Source organism: Hyperolius riggenbachi, chromosome 3, assembly GCF_040937935.1.
Source record: "Hyperolius riggenbachi isolate aHypRig1 chromosome 3, aHypRig1.pri, whole genome shotgun sequence".
NCBI lineage: Eukaryota > Metazoa > Chordata > Amphibia > Anura > Hyperoliidae > Hyperolius > Hyperolius riggenbachi.
Window position 1 is genome coordinate 188,732,774 of NC_090648.1, and position 17,026 is coordinate 188,749,799.

At 44.7% G+C, this 17,026-nt stretch overlaps 1 protein-coding gene across 1 annotated transcript in view; it reads right to left on the minus strand.

Moving 5' to 3' along the window:
• LYSMD2 (LysM domain containing 2) overlaps positions 1-17,026 on the minus strand; it is a 56,564-nt gene that overhangs the window by 1,180 nt on the left and 38,358 nt on the right. The window lies entirely within an intron of this gene.

The window sequence follows — 17,026 nt, forward strand, 5'->3', positions numbered from 1 at the left end:
TACCTCCCAACACAACTGCCTCCCAACGTCAGAGGAACAACTGCCTCCCAACATAGGAGGAAAAAGTGGCTCCTAATGTCTGAGGAACAAGTGGCTCCCAACGTCTGAGGAACAAGTGGCTCCCAATGTCTGAGGAACAACTGCCTCCCAACGTCAGAGGAACAACTACCTCCTAACCTCAGAGGAACAAGTGGCTCCCAACGTCTGAGGAAAAACTGCCTCCCAACGTCTGAGGAACAACTGCCTCCCAACATCAGAGGAACAACTGCCTCCCAATGTGAAACTGCTTTGGGGTCACATGGCTGTAAGCCGATGTCACTCCCGCAAACCTCTTGCAGTTTTTGAATTAAACTTGATCACCAGTAGTAGAATACTGTACACTGTTACCTCGTTAAAACAGTTTTAAGCTATTTACTGGTTTAAATGAAAAAAAGAGCAACATTTTCAAAGGAAGCACTCCTTGTGTTTAATAGTATAAAATACATCTTTACCTCTCTATGCAGAGAACGGCTAATCTGATTAAATGACTGAAAATGGCAATATTCAGCATGCAAGCGTATTAATGGATAAACCACAGCTGACCTGTCCTCGATCATCCCCTCTGTGTGGAAGCACATCACAGATGGGACAATTGAGGACAGATCAACAGTAGTTTATCCACAAATATGTTTGTTTGCTGAATTGTCATTACTGGCATTTTCATCCGTATTATCTTACTCTATAGACTCAGAATGGGAGTTAGCCTGTACATAGCATTATCCCTTTTCAAAACTCTGTACTTCATTGTTAGCTGAACCACTGCGAAATAGTTTTCAGCACAGAAACATTTTCTTGAATTTACAATTAGTAACAGTTGCTGCACTCATATTTCCTCATTAGCAGTGTCTGACAGGGCACCAACATGCACTGAATTTAAAATGCAGCACCTGTGTATGGCTACTCTGCCCTGTCACAGATAAAGCACAAGAAAACATGTAAGAAAATGGCTTTCCATCCCCTCCAAGTAAACCATGCATGTACCTCCTTCAGCCACTTCTTGTGATGGTGTAGTGAATATATGTGCAGTACAGACCCAGCAAGGGCAATACCATATCAATACGTGATGGATAGGTGGCAAAACTCCAGGGAAACCATTGCAGGGTGCTCTGCCATTTAAGAGCAGTTGTGTGTCATTTACCTGATGAACGGCAAAGCAATTCATGGTCCCAAAAAAAACCTGTACCTGAGGGGTTTTTCTGTTGTGAAAATGCAACAGACAGAATGGACACAACAAAAACTTGTTTGGTTTGAGCCAGCTATTTGAAAATCCCTGCCAGCTTCAGTTGATACATTTCTGTCTGCCACAAATGCTGGGCAGTGATCTTTTTGTGAAAAGAGCCTCATACCTCTGAGCAGAGATGGAGGGGATATAGCCTCATACTTCTGAGCACAGAGATGGATGGGATATGGCCTCATACTTCAGAGCACAGAGATGGAGGGGATACAGCCTCATACGTCTGAGCACAGAGACTGTGGGGATATGGCCTCATACTTCTGAGCACAGAGATGGAGGGGATACAGCCTCATACGTTTGAGCACAGAGACTGTGGGGATATGGCCTCATACTGCTGATCATAGAGATGGAGGGTTATGGCCTCATACGTCTGAGCATAGAGATGCTGGGGATTTTGGCAGCATATGTCTGAGCATAGAGATGGGCGGTGTAACGATTGGTGTCAGCATGCAGAGAGAATCTGATTATTGGTGATCTGCAGTATCACCAAGAATGCAGATATATACCTGATTATTGATGATCTGCAGAATCACCGATAATACAGATATATTGCTAACCTCTGGACACCTATGGTATGTGATTGTTTGGTGTAACAGTAATACTTTGAGTAATGCACCTGCTGAGCAGATTATCAAAGGCAGTAAAGGAATACTGCTCTTGAAGGCACAGAAACCTTCCAGCAGCCTGAGACTCTCCAAGGGGTGGAGTCAGGCTGGAGGTAGGAAGGACCAGAAGGTGAGCGACACCTGAAGGTGGATGTCACTATCTGATCTGGAGACTCTCTCTTAATGGGAGAGATAGCTCTCGAGGTCGGGCAAGCCAGGTCGGCAACACACGGTCAGATAAAGTGCATAGACAGAAGGCTGATTCGGTATCCAAGGCTAGCAGGGTTTGGCAACAGAGTATCAGATATGCGAGGTACCGAATCAGAGGACAGACGAGTGGTCAGGAAAGCAATAAGTCATGACAGATATCAAACAATGCCTAGTCTGGGTGTGAGGTCCTTGGTCTCTACACCCTGGAACTAGTCTGATGAACAACAGAATGATCGCACAAGTTCCCTAGTCTTGGGTGTGAGGTCCGTGGTCTCTACACCCTGGAACTAGTCTACGCATAAACAGAACAACAATACAAGTAATCTGGCTCAGTGTGAATTCCCAGGTCCACCTGGTTCAAACACACTGTTGGATCTGACTAAGGTCTGTGTGCTTCCACGTAGTGTTCGCAACGGCAGACAACTTGAGACTGGCCAGCAGTAACTATATATGGAGTAGTGCTCTCGGGCACCACCCCTAAATGATCAACCAATAGAGTACTGCTCTGGAGTCAGCTGATCGGCGTGATCAGCTGACCTCTCCTTGCCCAGTATAAGAGTTCTGACTCTCAGCGCGTGTATTCCTAAGCCTGTGTGCACTAAGACTCAGCCACACCAGACACACGCTGCCACGTGCAAACCGCCGCGCTGGACGCGGAACCAGCCGCCTTACTTTTACATGCGGCGGCTTTTCCGCGTTCTGCCCTGTTACCAGGTGCAAACCGCCGCATAGGACGCGGAATCAGCCGCCTCCTCAGCAGCACACGCGGCGGCTTTTCCGCGCTGTCTCACAGTACCCCCCCCCCTCGTTCTGGCCATTGGTCTGTGGGTGGTAGCCTGATGAAAAAGATAGCTCCATGTCTAACTGATGGCAGAATGCCCTCCAAAATTTAGAAACAAATTGGACTCCCCGATCTGACACTATATTTTCCGGAATCCCATGCAGTCGGAAAATATGTTGGATGAAAAGTTCAGCCAACTCCTGGGCTGAGGGGAGTCCTTTCAGGGGAACAAAATGGGCCATCTTGCTGAATCGATCGACTACCACCCAAATGACCGTCCTGCCCTCAGACCTGGGGAGTTCCCCCACAAAATCCATGGACAGATGGGTCCATGGCTCACTCGGAACTGGCAATGGTTGCAAAGTTCCAACCGGTGCCTGACGGGAGGGTTTGCTCCTAGCACACACTGCACATTCTCTTACATACTCTTTGCAGTCAGTTGCCAATGACGGCCACCAGGCACATCTCGCAATGAGGTCCTGAGTTCTGGTGGCCCCAGGATGCCCAGCATACTTGTGGGAATGGAACAACTGCAGTATCTGTAGACGAAAAGGCAATGGTACAAACATGACCCCTTCAGGCTTTCCCTCTGGTACATCCTGTTGGAACGGACCCAACGTTTCTGTCCAGTCCCTCCAGGTCTCAGTGGCGGCCAGAACCACTTTCTGAGGGAGAATGGTTTCTGGGTCTGAGGGCTGTGTTGTCTCGGGCTCAAAACATCTGGACAAGGCATCAGCTTTGATGTTCTTACTACCAGGGGTATATGTGATTACAAATCTGAATCTCGAGAAAAATAATGACCACCGAGCCTGTCGGGGGCTAAGTCTCTTAGCGCCCTCAATGTACTCCAAATTCTTGTGGTCAGTATAAACAGTAATGGTATGTTCTGCGCCTTCTAGCCAATGTCGCCATTCCTCAAAGGCCAACTTAATGGCTAGAAGTTCCCTATTGCCTATATCGTAGTTCTTCTCTGCGGGTGAAAACCTACGTGAAAAATAGGCACAGGGATGTAATCTTCCTTGCAGCCCAGAACGCTGAGACAGCACAGCCCCTACCCCTACCTCTGAGGCATCTACCTCCACAATAAAGGGGAAGGTGGTGTTGACATGTCTCAAAATGGGTGCAGTACAGAACAATTTCTTTAAAGTGGAGAAAGCAGCATGGGCCTCAGGGGACCAGTGATGAGTATCTGCCCCTTTCTTTGTGAGACTGATGAGATGTGAGATCACCGTAGAGTACCCCTTTATAAACCTCCTATAGTAATTGGCGAACCCCAGGAACCTCTGGAGAGCCTTCAGTCCCACAGGTTGGGGCCACTCCAAAACAGCTGAAACTTTCCCAGGGTCCATAGAGAGGCCAGAAAGTGGAAATTATGTACCCCAGAAAGGCAACAGAGGTCACTTCAAAAACGCATTTCTGCAGTTTAGCGTACAGCATATTTTGTCTCAACTTCCGTAACACAAACTTAACATGCTTTCTGTGCTCTGAGAGGTTGGACGAGGAGAATAGTATGTCTTCTAAGTATACTAAGACGAATCTGCCCAATACTTCTCTAAAGACTTCGTTAATCAGTTCTTGAAAGATGGCCGGGGCATTACACAACCCGAAGGGCATCACCAGGTACTCGTAGTGCCCGTCGGGTGTGTTAAAGGCCGTCTTCCACTCATCACCGTCCCTGATCCGCACAAGGTTGTATGCACCCCTTAAATCCAGTTTCGAGAAAATCTTAGCATTGGTGACCTGAGTAAATAAATCGTCTATTAAAGGCAAGGGATAGCGATTTTTTACTGTAATTTTATTTAAGCCCGATAATCAATGCATGGACGGAGGCCTCCATCCTTTTTCACAAAAAAGAACCCGGCCCCTGCCGGGGACCGAGAAGGGCGAATAAAACCTTTAGCTAAGTTCTCTCGGATGTATTCCTGCATAGCCAATTTCTCTGGCCCAGATAAATTATAAAGATGACCTCTAGGGGGGCATACAACCAGACCTGAGATCAATGGGGCAATCGAAAGGGCGGTGTGGAGGAAGTTTATCTGCTGCCTTGGGACAAAACACGTCCGCAAATTCTGAATACTGATCTGGCAATCCCTCCATGTGAATCTTGGTTTTACCAAAGGTTACTTTCGCAAGACAATGATGATAGCAATGGGCAGACCAGCTTGTTAGCTGACCCGTAGCCAAATTGATCTGAGGCGAGTGAATCTGTAACCATGGCATGCCAAGGATGATCGTGGAGCCGTAGCTTTAAAACATTCTTCCACAGAGGTCAGGGCCTTATCCCCCGTGGGAAGACTATATGCCCAAGTCTGGGAATCCCCCGGCAATAGAGTCTTAATAAAGGTTACTCTCTGTGCTACGGTTCCTGATGAATTAGGCCTTAACTCAAAGTATGATAACACTCTGTTTCTAAAATTCCGGAAGTCAGATCTGTGACCAGAAAACTTTTCAGGTACAGACATGCTTATGTCTGTGCTATGAGGAGATCGCACTGCATTCACAGCTGTCTGAAAGACTTCTACAGTCCCAGACACAGCGTTGATTTGGGTCTGGTGACTGTTCAGCACTCGGGTGTAATTCTCCACCGTAGTGGTGAGTGCATCAAGACGGCTGCTGAGTGCGTCCATTTGTGTTTGGTCTGCCGTTCTGTAAAGATTGGTGTCAGCACGCAGAGAGAATCTGATTATTGATGATCTGCAGTATCACCAAGAATGCAGATATGTACCCGATTATTGATGATCTGCAGAATCACCGATAATACAGATATATTGCTAACCTCTGGACACCTATGGTATGTGAGTGTTTGGTGTAACAGTAATACTTTGAGTAATGCACCTGCTGAGCAGATTATCAAAGGCAGTAAAGGAATACTGCTCTTGAAGACACAGAAACCTTCCAGCAGCCTGAGACTCTCCAAGGGGTGGAGTCAGGCTGGAGGTAGGAAGGACCAGAAGGTGAGCGACACCTGAAGGTGGATGTCACTATCTGATCTGGAGACTATCTCTTAATGGGAGAGATAGCTCTGGAGGTCGGGCAAGCCAGGTTGGCAACACACGGTCAGATAAAGTACATAGACAGAAGGCTGATTCGGTATCCAAGGCTAGCAGGGTTTGGCAACAGAGTGTCAGAAATGCGAGGTACCGAATCAGAGGACAGAGGAGTGGTCAGGAAAGCAATAAGTCATAACAGATATCAAACAATGCCTATTCTGGGTGTGAGGTCCTTGGTCTCTACACCCTGGAACTAGTCTAAGCATAAACAGAATAACAATACAAGTAATCTGGCTCAGTGTGAATTCTAAGTCCACCTGGTTCAAACACACTGCTGGATCTGACTAAGGTCTGAGTGCTTCCACGTAGTGTTCGCAACGGCAGACAACTTGAGACTGGCCAGCAGTAGCTATATATGGAGTAGTGCTCTCGGGCACCACCCCTAAATGATCAACCAATAGAGTACTGCTCTGGAGTCAGCTGATCGGCGTGATCAGCTGACCTCTCCTTGCCCAGTATAAGAGTTCTGCCTCTCAGCGCGCGCATATTCCTAAGCCTGTGTGCACTAACAGACTCAGCCACACCAGACACACACTGCTGCGTGCAAACCGCCGCGCTGGACGCGGAACCAGTCGCCCTTACTGTTGTTACACGCGGCAGCTTTTCCGCGTTCTGCCCTGTTACCAGATGCACTCTTCTGCGTGCAAACCGCTGCATTGGACGCGGAATCAGCCGCCTCAGCAGCACACGCGGCGGTTTTTCCGCGTTCTATCACAGGCGGATATAGTCTCATACTTCAGAGCATAGAGATGGAGGGGATATGGCCTCATATGCACAGAGATGGAGGGGATATAGTCTCATACATCTGAGCGCAGAGACGGAGGGGATATGGCCTCATACGTCTGAGCATTGAGATGGAGGGGATATAGCCTTATACATCTGAGCATAGAGATGGAGGAAATATGACCTCGTACTTCTGAGCATAGAGATGGAGGGGATATGACCCAATGCTTCTGAGCATAGAGATGGAGGGGATATGGCCTCGTACTTCTGAGCACAAAGATGGAGGGGATATGGCCCAATGCTTCTGAGCATAGAGATGGAGAAGATATGACCTCATACTTCTGAGCATAGAGATGGAGGAGATACGACCTCATACTTCTGAGCATAGAGATGGAGGGGATATAGCCTCTTGCTTCTGAGCATAGAGATGGAGGTGATATGGCCTCATAGGTCTGAGCACAGAGATGGGGGGATATGGCCTCATAATTCTGAGCAGAGATGGGGGGATATGGCCTCATACTTCTGAGCACAGAGATGGAGGAAATATGGCCCAATGCTTCTAAGCATAGAGATGGAGGTAATATGGCATACAGAATTCTCTTTTCCCTGGTAACTGTTGTCAGCCACATGCCAATACTAGTTTTCCCAGTTGTCAGGGGAACCCATCTGTACATTTAGACTTTAGCAGATCTCATCAGGTACAAAAAACATTTTTTAGTAGATTTGTATATTTCTTAACCAAGGTCATGCTAAGCATTGTGTAGTGTCATGTTAGCTGAGAGAAATGTGTGGGTAAATAAAACAAAAATAGGGTGCATTTTTTAATAGCTAACTAATCTTATAGTGTAATATAATTATAATGTAAGCTTTCAGAGATCTGGGGCCTTATCCAATTGCAATCACTACGCTTCTTAGTCCTATAAACATATATTTCCTGCACACAGCAAGTTAATAAACATGAGATCCTATTGCAGGAAAACAGCATACAGGAGGCAAAGACAGTGAGCCAGCATAAAGATTTGAACAACTCTGACAAAGACTAAGGCCAGCTAGACAAATGGGCCTGAATATAGGTCTTGTGGGTGCCCCTGGTATGCAGCGGTTAGTACCTCTCAAAAGTGAAGGACAGCTGGTGAACCAGTCGTAGTGTCATGGGCTCCCGAGGCTCAGTGAAGTACATAGGAAGTAATGACTAGCTCACCTGATCTGATCCTATAGAAGAGCTACTTTAGCACAAGTTGCAGAGAAAGCTTAAAGAGGAACTCCAGTGAAAATAATTTAATATAAAAAGGTGCTTAATTTTTACAATAATTATGTATACATGATTTAGTCAGAGTTTGCTCATTGTAAAATCTTTCCTCTCCCAGATTCACATTCTGACATGTATTACATGGTGACATTGTTACTGTGGGCAGATTATGTAGCTGTTCTGGCTTTAACAGACAGCTATAAACAGCCATTTCCTGTGTGTGTCATTGTTACATTGTGGCAGTTTGCCCAGAGTACCGTAAGGTACCAGAGCCTCTTGTGGGAGGGGTTTTAGCACAAAATCAGTCATACAGCGCCCCCTGATGGTCTGTTTGTGAAAATCATTATATTTTTCATGTAAAAGTGGGTATCAGCTACTGATTGGGATAAAGTTCAATTCTTGGTCGGAGTTTCTCTTTAATATAGACCATGAAAGAAATGTGTCACAACAGAGCTGCATATGGGACTGTGCCGTTACAGACCACTCAAGGTGCCCCTGTCAATTCCCATCTACCACAATGAGCATGTGAGTTTCAGCATTGGACCATGGAGCAATGGAAAAATATAGCCCGGTCTGTCTGCATTAAGTCCTGGTTAAATCTTTAAATTCAACTATGCATACAGATTTTCACTGACTTGACAATAAGGCATCAAGCCCAGCAGCTGCTGGTTAAAGAACCAACTGCCAGCTAATTAATCATCAACTACTGGCTGTGATTAGCTTAGTGTCAAATCTTTGGAGATTTGCACGTTTGCTTGAATTTAAATCTTCCCTCTAATATTGTTGTACTTCTATAGCAATGTATGGAAATACTAATGGTCTATGTAAAATACCCAATAACAGAGTGTATAGTACAATATATTTTCTAATAATCTCGGACCATGCTGAGCTGCAGAGTAGCCTCCCTAACAACTCTTACTGAAGGAGTACCGTAAGCTTCAGTCTAGAGATATTTACCTTGCTCTATGCGAGTCATCATTGGTTATGGGCTTATAAAATTTTAATAGACATTATGGGGCTTCAGACACCGCTGTAACGTTTAGCAGTAGAAGCCGGTGATCCAAAAGCTAAAAAGGAGCAAATAACTGCAGTACATACAAATGCACTACAGTCCACAGTGCAGCTGTTGGGGTAATAAAGAATATTACTTCAATATTTTCTGTGGTAAAATCCACTAGTGTCATATTAAACTTGAATTCACATGCAGCTGCGCTCAGCCAGCCGCCTGAGCTTATGAAAACACTAAAACTATTTTACAGTATAACCAAAACACACACATACAGATCTCACAAAAATACTCACCTCTACCTCTGTATACACCTCAAATATATGTACATATTTTATTATATCTTTTCATTGGATAACACTGAAGATACGACACACTGATACAATGTAATGTAGTCAGGGTACAGCATGAACTATAGTGTTTGCGGTCCCATCAATGTTTCACTTTTTAGCAGCCATGCACAAGTTGTCTCATATAGTCAATATTTAGTAAACTTGTAGCAGGGCATTTGGAGCCGGCAAAAATAGTTTTGCTGCCTTATGCAGCTATGCAGTGGACACGGAGTGTTTTTATATTTACATATCCGGACGGCTGCATGGGCTTCTTCTTTTCCTCCACCCATGGCGCCGCAGCCCGCCATCCTCTAATAACTCCTCTAATAGTAATAACATGTGAGAAGAGGATGCTGGGATTGCAGCACCCCTGGTGGAGGAAGAGAAAAATGGCGGTCCAGCCATCTGGACAGGTAAATATAAAAACACTCCCTGCACTGCTATGCCAGGCTGAAGAAGGCACACTTCCTAAGCGGGCAGAAACATTTTGGCCCTGCAGCCATATCAAGCTTTACTTTATGTGGCTGCTAAAAGGTTAAACCAGTGGCAACAAAAATACACCCCTAAGCGACGAATGTCAAAATACTGTATATTCATACTGTATATATTTTTTTTCCAGTGTAAAAGTGGTGAAAGCTGGGATTATTATCTTGTCTGGGGGGGGGGTCATTTCTGGAGTGGGGGACAATCTCTGAGACAAAAACAACTGCTTGAAGCGTAGCGTGCAAAGGAGAGAAGAGCAATGCCTGCTCCCTCCCTCACATCTCCTATAGCAGAATCTGTGCCCACTGCTGTGAATTGCCATATGCTGCATCACATTTTCAAATTATGGTACAAAAATGGAGGTCTGACTAGTGGAAGGACCAGCAAACCCATTACTTTGTATTTTCATGTCTGTTAGTAGTAAAAATGTTTCTGTACCGTGTTAGCCAAACAAATTATGTAGGTAGAAAAAAAAACAAAGTCTTGTAAAAGGTATTAAAAGGTATTACTTTTTCTACCTACATATTTTCATGCCTGCAACTCAGCTTTGACCCTGCCTGTGAGCAGGTTTTCTGTACAATGAGCCAGACAAGGTTCAAACAAACTCTGCCAAACAAAAGCCTGGAAAATGTGACCGATTCATCTGGGCCTATAATACAAACAACCATGATAACTCTAGAAACTGACATACACACGTGGATCAAGCTATATGTGTTTTCTATCACATTTATATAGTTACTTTTTCATCCTATCTGGTGTTGCAGTAAAAATCCTTTACAGGATGCATTATTGCCTTAAAGCACACCTGAACATGTAAACTGAAGAGAGGAGGGGCATACGGTCCTGACCCCAAACATCCATGATCCTGGAGTGAGGATGCCTATTCAGCAAACTAGCACTGACCACCTGAAAACTACAAGGGACTACTAGACCACCAGGGAAGCTATAGGGGACAAGTAGACTACCAGGGACACGTACTGGGAGCCAGTAGACCACCAGGGAAATGTATGGGGACCCCTAGATTAGCAGGGAGACATATAGGGGATCACCAAACCACCAAGGAAGCATATGTGGGACCACTAGACCATCACAGAAACTAAAAAGGGACCACTAAACTCCCACACATAGCTAAACGTCAGAATTTCTCTGGTCCTTAAAGAGGAACTGTAACGACAAAACGGCCCCTGGGGGGTACTCACCTCGGGTGGGGGAAGCCTCAGGATCCTAATGAGGCTTCCCACGCCGTCCTGCGTCCCTCGGGGGTCTCGCTGTAGCCCTCCGTGCAGCGGTGACGCAATATTTACCTTCCTGGCTCCTGCGCAGGCGCTCTGATGCCTCTCGGCGCCGAAGTAGGCGGAAATACCCGATCGCCGTCGGGTCTGCTCTACTGCGCAGGCGCAAGTTTCCGGCGCCTGCGCAGTAGAGCGGACCCGACGGAGATCGGGTATTTCCGTCTATTTCCGTGCCGAAAGTCGCCACAGCGCCCCCGCTGGAGCCAGCAAAGGTAAATATTGAACTGACAGTCGGCACAGTCGCCGGCTGTTCGGAGGGCTGCGGCGAGACCCCCGTGGGACAGAGGACGGCGTGGGAAGCCTCATTAGGATCCGGAGGCTTCCCCCACCCGAGGTGAGTACCCCCCAGGGGAGGTTTTTGTTGTTACAGAGTCTCTTTAAGGGTGTTTTATATGCAAGTACAGAATGGGTTACTAGCACTTCTACTTACATCTGCACTAGATTCTGAAACTGCTAAATACTTAAAGAGTAAGTGTCAGGCTAAAAAAGCTAATTAAAACCTCTATTCTCCTGTATTAAACAGTTTAGAAGGAAGCCAAAAAGGCAATACTGAAGTTAAAAATCTCTCCTTGTTGTTGGATTAATAGCAAGCCTCTTTATTTCCAAGCTCCTAAGGAGGCCGCATGATACTGCAAAGCATTCTCTGGCTGCTTCTTCTCCCTGGTCCTCCCCTTCATTTGACTACCCCGCCCTAAGGCTGTTTTCACACAGTGAGAAGTTACGGACTCATGTTACAGCAGCCTGTAATATCTTGCAAAAATCTATTAACCCTTCGCACTCTCACATGCAAATGTTCAAACAAACGCATTCACAGATTCACTCATCCAGGCACAACTGTTATCCCTACAGCTAAGTTAAAAGCCGGGGTTTTAGTTCACAGAAGAATGCATTCTTATGCTTAGTCACATATACTGCGCAGAAGCACCCAGGTAGACATACAGTGGTGTGAAAAACTATTTGCCCCCTTCCTGATTTCTTATTCTTTTGCATGTTTGTCACACTTAAATGTTTCTGCTCATCAAAAACCGTTAACTATTAGTCAAAGATAACATAATTGAACACAAAATGCAGTTTTAAATGATAGTTTTTATTATTTAGTGAGACAAAAAAACCTCAAAACCTACATGGCCCTGTGTGAAAAAGAAATTGCCCCCTGAACCTAATAACTGGTTGGGCCACCCTTAGCAGCAATAACTGCAATCAAGTGTTTGCGATAACTTGCAACAAGTCTTTTACAGCGCTCTGGAGGAATTTTGGCCCACTCATCTTTGCAGAATTGTTGTAATTCAGCTTTATTTGAAGGTTTTCTAGCATGAACCGCCTTTTTAAGGTCATGCCACAACATCTCAATAGGATTCAGGTCAGGACTTTGACTAGGCCACTCCAAAGTCTTCATTTTGTTTTTCTTCAGCCATTCAGAGGTGGATTTGCTGGTGTGTTTTGCCATTGTCCTGCTACAGCACCCAAGATCGCTTCAGCTTGAGTTGACGAACAGATGGCCGGACATTCTCCTTCAGGATTTTTTGGTAGACAGTAGAATTCATGGTTCCATCTATCACAGCAAGCCTTCCAGGTCCTGAAGCAGCAAAACAACCCCAGACCATCACACTACCACCACCATATTTTACTGTTGGTATGATGTTCTTTTGTTGAAATGCTGTGTTACTTCTATGCCAGATGTAACGGGACACGCACCTTCTAAAAAGTTCAACTTTTGTCTCGTCGGTCCACAAGGTGTTTTCCCAAAAGTCTTGGCAATCATTGAGATTTTTTTAGAAAAATTGAGACGAGCCTTAATGTTCTTTTTGCTTAAAAGTGGTTTGCGCCTTGGATATCTGCCATGCAGGCCGTTTTTGCCCAGTCTCTTTCTGATGGTGGAGGCGTGGACACTGACCTTAATTGAGGCAAGTGAGGCCTGCAGTTCTTTAGATGTTGTCCTGGGGTCATTTGTGGCCTCTCGGATGAGTTTTCTCTGCGCTCTTGGGTTAATTTTGGTCGGCCGGCCACTCCTGGGAAGGTTCATCACTGTTTCATGTTTTTGCCATTTGTGGATAATGGCTCTCACTGTGGTTCGCTGGAGTCCCAAAGCTTTAGAAATGGCTTTATAACATTTACCAGACTAATAGATCTTAATTACAGTACTTTTGTTCTCATTTGTTCCTGAATTTCTTTGGCTCTTGGCATGATGTCTAGCTTTTGAGGTGCTTTTGGTCTACTTCTCTGTGTCAGATAGCTCCTATTTAAGTGATTTCTTGATTGAAACAGGTGTGGCAGTAATCAGGCCTGGGGGTGACTACAGAAATTGAACTCAGGTGTGATAAACCACAGTTAAGTTATGTTTTAACAAGGGGGGCAATCACTTTTTCACACAGGGCCATGTAGATTTGGAGTTTTGTTTCTCACTAAATAATAAAAACCATCATTTAAAACTGCATTTTGTGTTCAATTATGTTATCTTTGACTAATAGTTAACGGTTTTTGATGAGCAGAAACATTTAAGTGTGACAAACATGTAAAAGAATAAGAAATCAGGAAGGGGGCAAATAGTTTTTCACACCACTGTAGGTGTCCTAACTCTGGCCCTGTAACATGCATTGTGCAGACATGCAAACACAAAAAAACATGTGTTTGTCAGCATGCACACAGCTTATGCTGGTGTATGTGCATGGTGCACATGGATACATTATGTTAGCTCCCTTGTGCGATTGGTAAGATGCACTATCTGTCCCGGGAGAGGACGTCAGGATGTGTGCTCCTAATCCATTGCTAGGTTTGATGCAATGAATGCGTTTGCATGTCTGCACTATGCATGTTACAGGGCCAGAGTTAGGGCACCTATGTTTACCTGGGTACTTCTGCGCAGTATAGGTGACTAAGCATTAGAATGCATTCTTCTGTGAACTAAAACCCTGGCTTTTAACTTAGCTGTAGGGATAAAAGTTGTGCCTGGATGAGTGAATCTGTGAATGCATTTGTTTGAACATTTGCATGTGAGAGTGAGAGGGTTAATAGATTTTTGCTGTTTTCTAGCCACAGCCCCTTCAGCACCTCCATTTCCTTAACTTATTTAATGTCCTAACTAGATGCGATGTGCCTGGATATATGTATTTTGTAATATCTTGCAGCCAAGCTCACAGCTCTGAAAAATCAAGTGCTGTTCACAGAGCACATGTTCTGTTAGAGTATACTGCACCAGTCCGGTATTGTTCCTAGCCACATAGCTAATTAATATTCACTGCACTTCTGTGTTGTCTGGATCATGAACCATTTAGGATCTTTGATCTGGATCTTTTTATGTGAGTGGAACCATCATGAAGCAGGGTGAGGGAGGATATGACATCACAATTGGCTTCATACAAGACAGACAAACGTGGAACCTGCCATGAGCTGTCAGGAGCATCAATCTCTGCAAATACTATATCAAAATTCTGTGAAATCCAAACGAGGACAGTGAAATGCATATGTAATGTAATGTAAGTACAGCCAATATTTAGCTACTGATATATGTGTTTTTTTTCTCTGAGACCCTATACCTAACAGCTCCTCTTTAAGGTGGTCACTACACCATCAACGAACCATCTTTGCTTCCTATCTATCACAACCAACAAGAAAATCCAAATTTTGGTTTGACCAAAATCCAATCGGACGACTATTTTTATAATCGTTCGTAATTGATTGTGCCAATCGTTGGAGATGATTTACAACCAATCTGAGCAGAATTTCTGATCGCTCAAATGAGTTTTTGCTAGAAATTGGACCATTAGTGGCCACCTTTACACATACAGTTTTCACTTTCTTTCATCTCTGATTATGTAGGCTATTATCAAATGCTTAGTTTATATTACCCAAGTTAACTTCAGAGTCTAAATGTGTTTTTTACCATCTCGCTAATCAAAGCCAGAATCTAGTAACCTGGCCTGCTTGTCTTTCTACACAGGTGTTAAGCCCAAGTGTAAAGTATTATGACAGGCAGTGCATTAGAATATTATATGTGCTGTACAGATGAAATGCGATTTCCCTGAAAATCATCATCAAATTATTCCAGTCACAATAAAACAGAAACTTCAATTGCTTCAACACAATTCCAGTACAATGAAGTGTGTCTTCAGCTATTTCACAAGAAGAAAAAAGTTTAAGAGAAAGAACTAGGTTAATTTCCTGACAGCTGACTGGGTAAAGCTTTTCCACAGCACAAATTATCTGTATAAGTGACACACAGATGGAGCCTGAGCACCCAATTTACGTTGTGGAAGCCAAGAGAGGAGGGCATCTTAGCCCGATGAAGTGGAATGGAAAGCTATGGACAGGAAGCCAGATAAACAGTCAGGGGATTTTATATCCAGAACAAGAAGAGTTCATTCTATTCACCTAATCATACCTGAGCATTTACACAATGCACACGAACGTCACTATATTACTGACAGACACGTGCAGCTAAAAGCAGTAAAATGAAGCAGTGATCTTGTAAAACATCCAATCATGTGCAGGGAAGATGTTGCTTGTTTACAGAGTCATTCACACAATCAAAAGGAAGACTGAAATGAACACACACTTGGCTGCTGCTCTGCTCATCACCTTTATTAAATCATCACCAGTAAGTAAGTACCCATTGGTTGGGTGCACTGCTACCTCTGCCCCAGAGCGGATAAATCACAAAAGCTGGGAGGACTCAAAGCCAGCATAGAAGTTGATGAGAATCATCTCTTTAATTAAACCTGAAGTGAAAAAAAGATATCCCAGTAGACTGAGTAGAGGGAAGCCTATTGATGGTCCAGAGGCTTCCCACATTCTCCTGGTGTCCACCATTCTTGCACTGGGTCCCTCTAAGCATACATAAGGCCCACAAAGAGGAAGAGGGTCTTGGGCAGCAGTGGTGGAGTCAAGAAGGATCTGGGAAGCCTCTGGAGCATCCGAATGCTTCCCACTACTTAGGAGAGCATCTTTTTTTTTTTTTTTTTTCCTTTACAGGTTTGCTTTAAAGTGTACCTGAGATTAACTGAAGAAAAGGATTTCTACTTACCCAGGGATTCCTCTAACCCCCCTCGCACCGCTGCCAGCCCAGTAAAAACCCCGATTTGGCTCAGTTGCGGTCCAACTCAGATTGTGTTCCCATAGCCGGGAGCGATCTGTGCTTGCACAGTTAAGACTGCAACTCTGCTTGCACAAAACGCTGGTGACAAAGAACAATGGATGAAGCACGTGGCCAGGCACAGCACATGGGCAGTGGATCGCAACCCAGCTGGATTGTAGACTTCACAGGAGCACAGCGGATCAGACTTGAAGGACATTGAGGGAGCTGACAAACTACAGGGGGCTGGATGAAGGGGGAAAAAAAATTAAACAAAAAAAAACATTGGTGCTATTCCGTTAGCCGGGCGCAACCACCAGGTGGTGTTAATAACTATTCCCCCTCCAGGCCGCCCTGGATAGTAGGGAAAGATGTCACTCTGGTGGAGTTTTATCGCCACCTAGTGGATGCGCCTGGCTAATGGAAAATAACCAAAAAATCCTTTTCACCAGTTCATCTTGGGTTTACTTAAAGCCTCATCCGCAGGCAATATAATCCTTGGCTGAGGTGATCATTGTGGGCTATGTCAGCAGTGAATCTAGCATTTGGAAAAGCATCCCTATATTATTAGAGCGCCTTTCCAAGGAATCATTGTACACAACAAATAAACAAACAAACAAGCACTCGGCCATCATACAACAGGACTGTGCTCGCTTGTCTTGCCACCTCTCCACAGAGCAGCACATGCTGCTGATCAACATGCCTGTACAGTGCTCATTCCCAGAAATGTTGCCCACATAATGTATGTAGTGTTTATAGTGTTATCAAATACATGTGTTGGTATTGCAGCCAGATAATGCTTTAGAGCCTGCCAAGCTTCACATAATTTAATTACATATACTTGGCTTTAGCTCTTAAATGCCCAAATATAACCTCTGTAAAGCAGACAGGTACAAGGCACAAGGGGTACACTGTACAATAAAAATGAACAATGAAAAAGGACATTTTGGAATC